At 45.9% G+C, this 9,157-nt stretch overlaps 1 protein-coding gene across 1 annotated transcript in view; it reads left to right on the top strand.

The window, feature by feature from the left end:
* Positions 1-8,027: 8,027 nt before the first annotated feature.
* The window catches only part of ELK4 (ETS transcription factor ELK4), a 45,809-nt gene continuing 44,679 nt past the window's right edge, over positions 8,028-9,157 (top strand). Inside the window, exon 1 of the mRNA XM_083173017.1 lies at positions 8,028-8,184. The gene's annotated coding sequence lies outside the window, so the exon portion shown is untranslated. The remainder of the gene's footprint in view (positions 8,185-9,157) is intronic.

Here is a 9,157-nt window from a genome sequence, read left to right as displayed (position 1 = left end):
TTTATACCAGGTACATAGACGACCTGTTTCTAATATGGACTGGCAGTCAAGATCAATTGGGTCCCTTTATTAATTGTTTGAATACTTTACCTGGTCGAATCAGATTTACCTGTAATAGTCACTCGACCACTATGGACTTTCTGGATGTCAAGGTAAGTGAGACCGAAAATAGATATACTACCAGGTTCTTCCAGAAAAAGACTGACAAAAACACACTCTTGGCCTATTCCAGTTTTCATCCTCAGCTGCTAAAGAGGGGACTATTGCTCTCACAGCTAATACGAGTTGCCCGAATTACCTCTGAAAAGCAAGAGCTTAGCTGAGAATTACTATTAATGGCACAAAGGTTCCTTGACCGAGACTATGATAAACAGGAGGTCAATATGGCTGTGGAGATAAGTATGCAGCTTGATCGAGAGACTAATACCAGCCCCGAAAAATAATACTCTGGATAGAGTGGTATTTCCCACTACCTATTCCACAATGTCGGAGACTTTAAAGTAAGCAGTGCATAAACACTGGTATATTGTGAGCACAGACCCAATGATTGCCAATGAGTGCAAACAGCCTCCAATATTTATCTACAGATGTAGCCAGAACATTAAACAAAGAATTTCCTATTTTGATATTAGCCCGGTGGCAAGCACAAACAAGACTTGGCTAACAAGGACGTTGGGAGCCTTTAAATCAGGGTTTTTCAACCAGTGTGCCGCGGCACGGCCAGTCCTCAGGTGTGCCGCGTGACAGTGTGTCACGGCGACTCACCATGGTCCTCCCTCCACGGCGCTGTCTGTGTGGCCCCTGTAGATGATGCCGGGACGTGCCTGTGCACATTAGGTCATCCGACCTATGCGTTGTGGGCACAAGGCGCGTCCAGGTGCATGCGCAGAAGCCTGCCACCGGAGCCATCAAGTGAAGTGCGCACTGCACGCACTGTATAACTCTCCTGGAGGTAGGGTCATTTGGATGTAACATTGCTGTGTGCTGGTGCTGTGTAATAATAAAGGAGGGGCCGGTGTGTAATAACTAAGGGGGGGGGGGGGCAGGTGTGTGTAATAACTATGGGGGGCGGCAGGTGTGTGTAATTATTACACACACCTGCCCCCTCTTTTAGTTATTACACACACCTGCCCCCCCCTTAGTTATTACACACACCTGCCCCCCCATAGTTATTACACTGTAATAACAGGTGTGTGTAATAACTAAGGGGGGGGGGGTCAGGTGTGTGTAATAACTAAGGGGAGTCAGGTGTGTGGAATAACTTAGGGGGGGGGGGGCAGGTGTGTGGAATAACTAAGGGGGGGGCAGGTGTGTGGAATAACTAAGGAATATTTGATTAAAAACTGTTGGTGTGCCTTGGCAATTTTAAAGTCTTGTCCGGTGTGCAGCGACCTGAAAAAGGTTGAAAATCACTGCTTTAAATGCACAGGTTGTGTAAACTGCACACATTTGATGACGGGCACACATTTCACCCATCCCTGGACAGGAACCCAATAAATTATGAGTATGAGGTATGTATGGATTCTTTGTAGAATCTAGATACTTTATTTGTGTGTGTGCATGTCTTCATTGCGGTATTGGTTCTGTTGTGAGACTGGGACTTGTGGTTCTCCAAGTCCCTGCATGTGTGTGTGTGGGGGGTAAATGAATACTTTATTTTTAGATCTTAATTTTACACTTTACAAATCAGCCTGACACCCACTACACAGGCATGCCAGGAACAGCCTTGGGCTTCAGCCTTGCCTGGGGATGTCCCATTTATTGAGGGAGGGTCCCCAGTCCCCCGGACAGGGCTGTAATGCTTTGGCCGGGGGAGCTTATGTACAAAGTCTCCTCCGGCTGTGGCATTACATCGCTGGCTGTTGGGGTCCAATGCTGGTTGCAGCTGGTTTGTCCACCATATTTTTGTAGCCAGGACCAGTCTAAGAGCCTGGTGCTGGTTCTTGAAATACATACAATTTTTCCCCTGCATTTCTGGATCCAGCACCAGCTCAAAGAGCCCTGGAATGAATATATTTGTGTGGGGTACCCCACAGAGTTTTTTTTCATATTTCTTTTTTACACAGAGAAGCATTGCGCGGTTATGACTGATCTGTACAATGCTTCAGGCTTGTCCATATTTGGCTGCCGGAAAACTCAGCAGCGAAATATGAATGACTTTACCATCAGAAAATACGAATCCCGAGAACTCAGCAGCTTAGTAAATTTCTTAGACCATATTTTCAGGATGATCACGGCCGATCCCAATCGTACCAGTTCGTATTCAGATCGGACGTGGTCGGCAATATCATATTTTGAACTTTTGTCCAAATTTTATGGAAAGGTGTTTCTGTAACATTTAAATAAAAGGTAAGCCCACCATGTAACCGACCTCCAATTAGAAAGAATATCACATGCACTACCTTAAAGTTTATTAATCACAACCATCCTTTTGTCAGCTACATTTATTTTACATAACAATGCTCCTTTGTTATTACTCCAAATTAAGGGGACATTGTTAGAGTAATGGCATTATCCAAGCCAACACCTTAAGACCAAGTGGTCTCTTCCTATCAACTCGATCACCTTTGAAAACCTGTTATCAGTGAAACGCGTCGAGGAGACTACCAGACACAGAAATCCACATCCTCAATTCACTACCTGGATCAGCCTGGACCAATTCAACCTTCTGTGGCACTCTCTGGTCTGTCAACCACCGCGTTCATCCACACCCATTTGCCTATTTGGATTACAAAAGGGACTCTGATCTCCATCGCTGTATAGGAATGATATTCCAGCAATCTGCTAAGGAAGTTGAGCCCTATATCCATGAGAGGTGGATGGTAACTATACTAACCTGAGACATTCCTACCAATCCAGGCATTTATAGGAATGGACAGTGGAATGTTTTAGCTGTGCTGAATTTTTCTTTTTTTATATATATATATATATATATATATATATATATATATAAAATGTCTTTTTTTTAATTCATTTTCTTATTCATTTTTTAAATGCAATAATTCTGCATGTTGTTTTATATATATTGCTTTATTTTAGTGGTATTTTGAATGAAGTGGTACAATAAATGAAATAATACCTTTCAGTTACTATTGGTTTTGTAAAGTCAATAGTTATAGAGACCAGTGCTGCTATTTGTTGTATTTCTCTTCCTACCAACAGCATGGAAATAGAAGAGAATTTGAAAACCAGTATGAAAAACTGGTGTGGGGGTGTGTGTGTGTGTGTGATGCGGCCGCCGCATTGATCCACAGGGGAATTATGCAGCCGCAACGCTCCGAGGGAGGGAAGGGGCTGGCGGGTGATGCGGTCGGCTGCCACGGTGCTCCACGGGGGTGGCGGGTGATGTGGCGACGGCCGAGTTGCTCCAGGGGTGTGCGCGAGGGGGGGGGGGAGTTGCGCCCCCCCGTCTAGTACGCGCATGACATTTAAATATACGTAGGTGGGCAGTTTTAAATATATAAACATTGGAGGGCAGTGTTGGCGGTGACTTACACATTGCTGGTCTATGCCAGCAATGCATAAATTAGTGCCAACACTGCCCACCAATGTATCCATTACCGCCATCACTGTCCACCAATGTTCATATATTTATATGCCCACTGCCACCAATGTATATATGGAACCCTTGGAATTCAAACCCAGCCTATTTATAATGAAAGTTTTTCGCCTCCTGAAAATATCTTGCTCTTTGGGGAAAATAGCACAGTGTGTACGCACTAATTTGGTGAAAGATATATCTATCACAGATATTGGCAAAGTCTTTTTAAATGAAAATCTTCAAGTGTGTATGGGCCTTAAATGTGGTAGCAGATTGTTCTATTTGCATTTCAATTGATTCTAGTAATGTAAAGCGAATTTCGTACATTAATCTCACAGGAGGGAAACAACACTGTTCCTTCACTTACCCCTGAATGTATGATTACCATCACCTGTGTTGAATCTGGTTAATGGGTAATGCTGGCCACACATCAGACCAACTTTCCTCCAACCATCCAACTAGTTGCTTGGTTGGACTGAAAATCTGGTACTGTTGGGGGCAAATGCCAATAAGCAATAAACTCAGGAGAATGGACAAAAACATTCAGTGAATTTGTTTAAATCAAATAGGTCCAACTACAGTACATTGTCTGAGTGACAGTTGTTGTCCATTTTACAATTGGGAAACAAATTACTTTAATTACAAATTACATTTGCTCCTATCCAGTACCAGGTATTTATTCCATCCAACCAACCAGTTGGATGGTTGGAGGAAAGTTGGTCTGATGTGTGGCCAGCATTAGAAAGGTGTTTCACCACAGGTAATGCAATCATAAATAAAGTGGGAAGTCCATAAACAGAGCATTCTGTCCCTCCTGCAGAGGGTCATGTTGGGAGGTATGTGGTTATTTTCACTTATTTTTCTATTTATCCTGCTGAACACCGATAATGCTGGCCACACATCAGACCAACTTTCCTCCTGGTTGGATGGAATAAAAACCTGGAACTGGATAGGAGCAAATGTAATTTGTAATTAAGTCATTTGTTTCTCAAATCTGAAAATGGACAACAATTGTTACTCAGACAATGTACTGTAGTTGGACCTATTTTATTTAAACTATTTCACTGAATGTTTTTGTCCATTCCTCCTGAGTTTGTGAGCAAATTGCATATAGGCATTTGCCCTAATACAGTACCAGATTTTCGGTCCAACCAACCAACTAGTTGGATGGTTGGAGGAAAGTTGGTCTGATGTGTGGCCAGTGTGACTAGTGCAATAGAGGTGCATACCTCCCAACTGTCCCGATTACCGCAGGAACGTCTCGGTTTTCAAGGATGTTCCCTCATCCCTCCCGCCGCTGGCAGTGTCCCGCGAAGGGGGGGGGCAGTTGGGAGTCCCCCGTCAGTTGCTGGCCAGCGGAAAATAGATGCTGTGCGCATAGCGTCTACTCCCTCAACCAGCGGAGCTGGGGGCATTGCTAGAGGCTCATAGAGCCACTGGGCCATGCCCCCACAGCAGCAAAATGGGGGGTGTGGCCTCACGCCCCCTAATTCCGGCCCTTTGTGCCTCCTATGCGTGCTCAAAAGTTGGGAGGTATGGAGGTGTGATACACCAGGAAGTAAAGTGGGAGACACAGACAGATGGAGCCCAGCTCACTGGGGTCCAGATGCACTAAGCTTTAAAAGTGATCAAATGGAGAGTGATAAACCACCAGCCAAACAGCTCCTACCTGACATGTCACAGACTGTGTTTGAAAAATGTCACACAGAAGCTGACTGGCTGGTGGTTTAGCACTCTCTATTTGATCACTTTTGAAGCTTAGTGCATCTGTCCCATGATCTTTACTTCATGAATCTGGTGCTGTAAAATGAAAGTTAAAAGTACTACACAGCACAGCAAACACAGATCTAATCATACCTCCCAACTGTCACGATTACAGCGGGACAGTCCCGATTTTCGGGTCCTGTCCCACCCGCGGCAGGCATTGTCCCGCTGCGGGGGGTGGCAGTTGGGAGACCCCCCAATCTAGTAGAATAGACGCTGTGCGCATGTGCACAGCGTCTATTCTCGTATGAAAATGAGGTTGCGGCTAATTAGCATAAGCCACACCCTCATTTGCATACGCCCCGCCCCCTTATTTCCTCCGGACAGAAGTTGGGAGGTATGTCTAATAAATAAAAAAAACATGTGCACTGCATAGCCAAAGTCTTTGAGTGGGAATGTGTGGTCATGCTACACACCTTTCTGTGTTACTATGCTGCTTACACTCCTGTGAGCAGCATCAAATCCTGTGGTGCTTCCAGATTGTTCTGCAGCAGCCCTGTTTCAGCAGCAGCACTCAGCAGCTCCGCCTCCAATGCAATACTCTCCAGAGTTAGTACATTGACATGGTGTGTGGATTGGACTCTGCGGAGCTGGATGAACTACAGCCCTGAGTCAGTCAGTACAGTTACTCTAAGCTACCATGTGTGACACGAAACGAAAAGAATGACAATTCACCTTCTAGGGAACAATGGCTCACTGTCTCTTTTAAGTGAGCCATTCAAAAGAAACATCTCGCCCACGACTGGCCCATCTTCAGTTATGCTTTTGCCATCGAAGGAGGGAAACCATCTGGTTCTCCCCCAATTGATGGTAAAACTATTCTACATTGGTCATAAACCATCAATGATCTTGAACATCGTTGGTCAATGGCAATCCCTAACACAAACACCAGGCTCAGCAAATGGGAGGTGACGTTGCAGATGACGGAGGGAACGACAATGTTCGGAGAAGTCACCTTATGCGGCCATCTTGTGGTTGCAACATCATGCAGAGGGGCATGGAGTAGCTGTCAGAAAGCGACAACAGTGATGTTACATACCCTCCAACATGACCCATTTCATTAGGTACAAAATACTCTGTTCCTGGACTTCCCTCCAGTTACAGAGGCGGGGCTCCAGCACTGTCCAATATTCAAAGAGGGGTGGTCACATCAACTGCCAGTGAGTCCAGGACAGTGATGTTTGGGGTGGCAGTAGGTGTGGCTCCCCTTTTTGAATATTGGACTGTGCTGGAGTCCCAACTCTGCAACTGCCACTGGCAAGGAACTCCAGGAACAGAGCATTTTGTACCATACTTGCCGACTTCTAAGCTGGGCTTTGCGGGAGAGAGAGCAGCTTGTTATAGGAAATAGGGGGCGGGGAAGCTCTCAAGTGTAATTTGGATAGCCCCACCCATGGCCCGACCCATTTCCGGTATACAAATGGGCGTGGCCATGGGCGGAGCTATCCAACATACTTTTCACAGTGTACTTTAGCGCTACATTTATCAAATTTGAAAACCTTTCTTCTTCCCTCCCTCCACGATGCTGCAGCTTTATAAAAAACGAACTGTTCCTCTCCTCCTGCGACCTGCACCCTCATTAAAATTTTATAAGGCAGTGAGGAGGGGAGCGATTTTTATTAAGCTGCGCTGCTGCAGCGTGGGGGTCTGCAGTGAGGGGGAGAGAGAGATAGCCTGGGAGGGGAAGACAACCTGAGCCCTATTAGCCCTATTAAAGAGAACAGCGGGGAGCAGAGGGAGAAAAGCAGGAGGGAAGCACCCAGCCGCTAGCTTACCATGTCTGCTGCTCGTGCCGCTCGCCCATGCTGTGCTCTGCTGCCAGGGCTATGACGGTGACCAAGTCCGGTCCTACAGAACCCTGCCCGGAATTTAATAGGATGCCACAAGGTCACCGTCAGCCCCTGCACTCTGTGACTTGCGCAGTCACTGTTTTTTTTTTTTGACAGGCAGGCTAAAGCGGGAGGATCCAATATATTCCCAGGAGACCGGGAGAAAGGATCAAAAAGCGGGATACTCCCGCTAAATGCGGGAGGGTCGGCAACCCTGTCTTGTACCTAATGGAATGGGTCATGTTGAAGGGTATGATGTTAGCGTTGATACCTTGTGAAAACCGGTACAAAATGGAACATTGGTTTCAGCAGGAGGGAACAAACCATAAAAATTGTAACTCTAGCGGCTAAAACATACCTGCCTACCTGACCCTCTCCATGCGGGAGAAAATGCTCATCTCCTGGACTTCCCTGGTAATGTAGGATTGCCATCACCTGTGGTGAAACACCTTTACCTAGCTCCCCACAGGTGATGGCAATCCTACATTATCAGGGAAGTCCAGAAACAGAGCATTTTCTCCCGCATGGAGAGGGTCAGGTAGGCAAGTATGGGCTAAAACTGTACAGTTGGAGGGTGATAATATCCATGAAACGCTTAAAAAAGTTATATACAGTAGGGAAGGAAAAAAGGGCAAACATTTTCTATAAAAGGCGGACAGGAGGAGGTGTAATTATTACACACAGAGCAAGCACACTGGGTAATATTAAACCACCAAAAATGCCTATTTATTAATACGAATAATAATATATTATCCTCCCATATTTGTTCCGTGGGCACGCCACTCTGCTGGTTTGAGGATCATCCTGCCTCTCCTCTCCTCGTCTACTAGTCTGCTGCTCTGAACCGGTGCGCCGCGGCCGCAGCAACGCAGTACACACACACGCGCCACCCCTTCTCTGACGCCTTTGCCATAACCCCGGAAATGACGTAGTGACGGATGGCGGACCGTGCAGCACAGCGCCCGAGCTCGGCGAGCTGCTGAGCCCGATAATAGTGACAGCAGGAGGAGGGGACATGGGGCGAGACGGACCCTAGTGACCAGACAGCGGGTATGGCGGGGCAGTGGGGGGGCGTTACAGCGCGGACACAGGATGTACATACTAGTATGTGTGCCCGGTGACCTATTCCGTGTGCAGTCACCACCAGGTGTTCCCGTACCCGGCCTCCCCCTCTCCGTGCCCTGTGTGTATATGGACATACACAGACACAATGTGCGTTTAGCTGCTGCCAGTGACTGTTTTGTTTGTAAATACACGTGTATAGTGTTTGTGTACAGTGTGTGGTGTGTATACAGGTTTAAAGTTTGTATGTACAGTGCAGTGAGCCTGTGTTAGAGAGATGTCATATTTGTTTTAAGTCTTCGCTGGGATTTGCATTCCGTGTACCTCACAGGGCAGGTTTGCTGTGGAAAGCGTTATGCTGTGCTGCTGGTTTGGGTTTTTGTAAACATGTGGTTGTTATTAAGCCTATGTGGGTGTAGCCATATGATGGCTGCATGTATGTAAGTGTGACTTGCTTAGCTGTCAGATGCTGTGTGTAAAGTTCAAAGACTTGGTAAAAAATGGCTTGTATGTACACTGGCAGGGGCAGTTCATTCGAATAAGACAACGCTGTAAAATGCTTACTTTAAAATCTTGTTCATTATGTGCGTTAAGGGGTGCACACACAGAGCGATTTTTGCTAGAGAGCAATTTTGACTAAACGCACCAGCAATTTTGTCTGAGTAATATTGACTATACTAGGATTTACATACTTTTTGTATTTAATTGCAGATCGCCTAGTGAATATCTCCCTCAGCAGTGAATACCAGCGATTTTCACTTGACAGCCAGCGATCTAGTCAAAATATTCTTGTCTGGCAACTCTTTTTTTTCTTAGGGATATTATAGGGCGATTTGTCTAAGCTTGACAGGGATCTTTACTAACCTTCTAAGCAATTTTGACTATGTAGTCAAAATCGATTAGAAGGATCGCTCCGTGTGTACACCCCTTTAGAATCATAAATGATTCCAAAACAGTGAAC

Source organism: Crinia signifera, chromosome 2, assembly GCF_055691185.1.
Source record: "Crinia signifera chromosome 2, ASM5569118v1, whole genome shotgun sequence".
Classification (NCBI taxonomy): domain Eukaryota; kingdom Metazoa; phylum Chordata; class Amphibia; order Anura; family Myobatrachidae; genus Crinia; species Crinia signifera.
The sequence above is the reverse complement of the archived record's forward strand: the minus strand, read 5'-3'. Positions and strand labels throughout refer to the sequence as shown.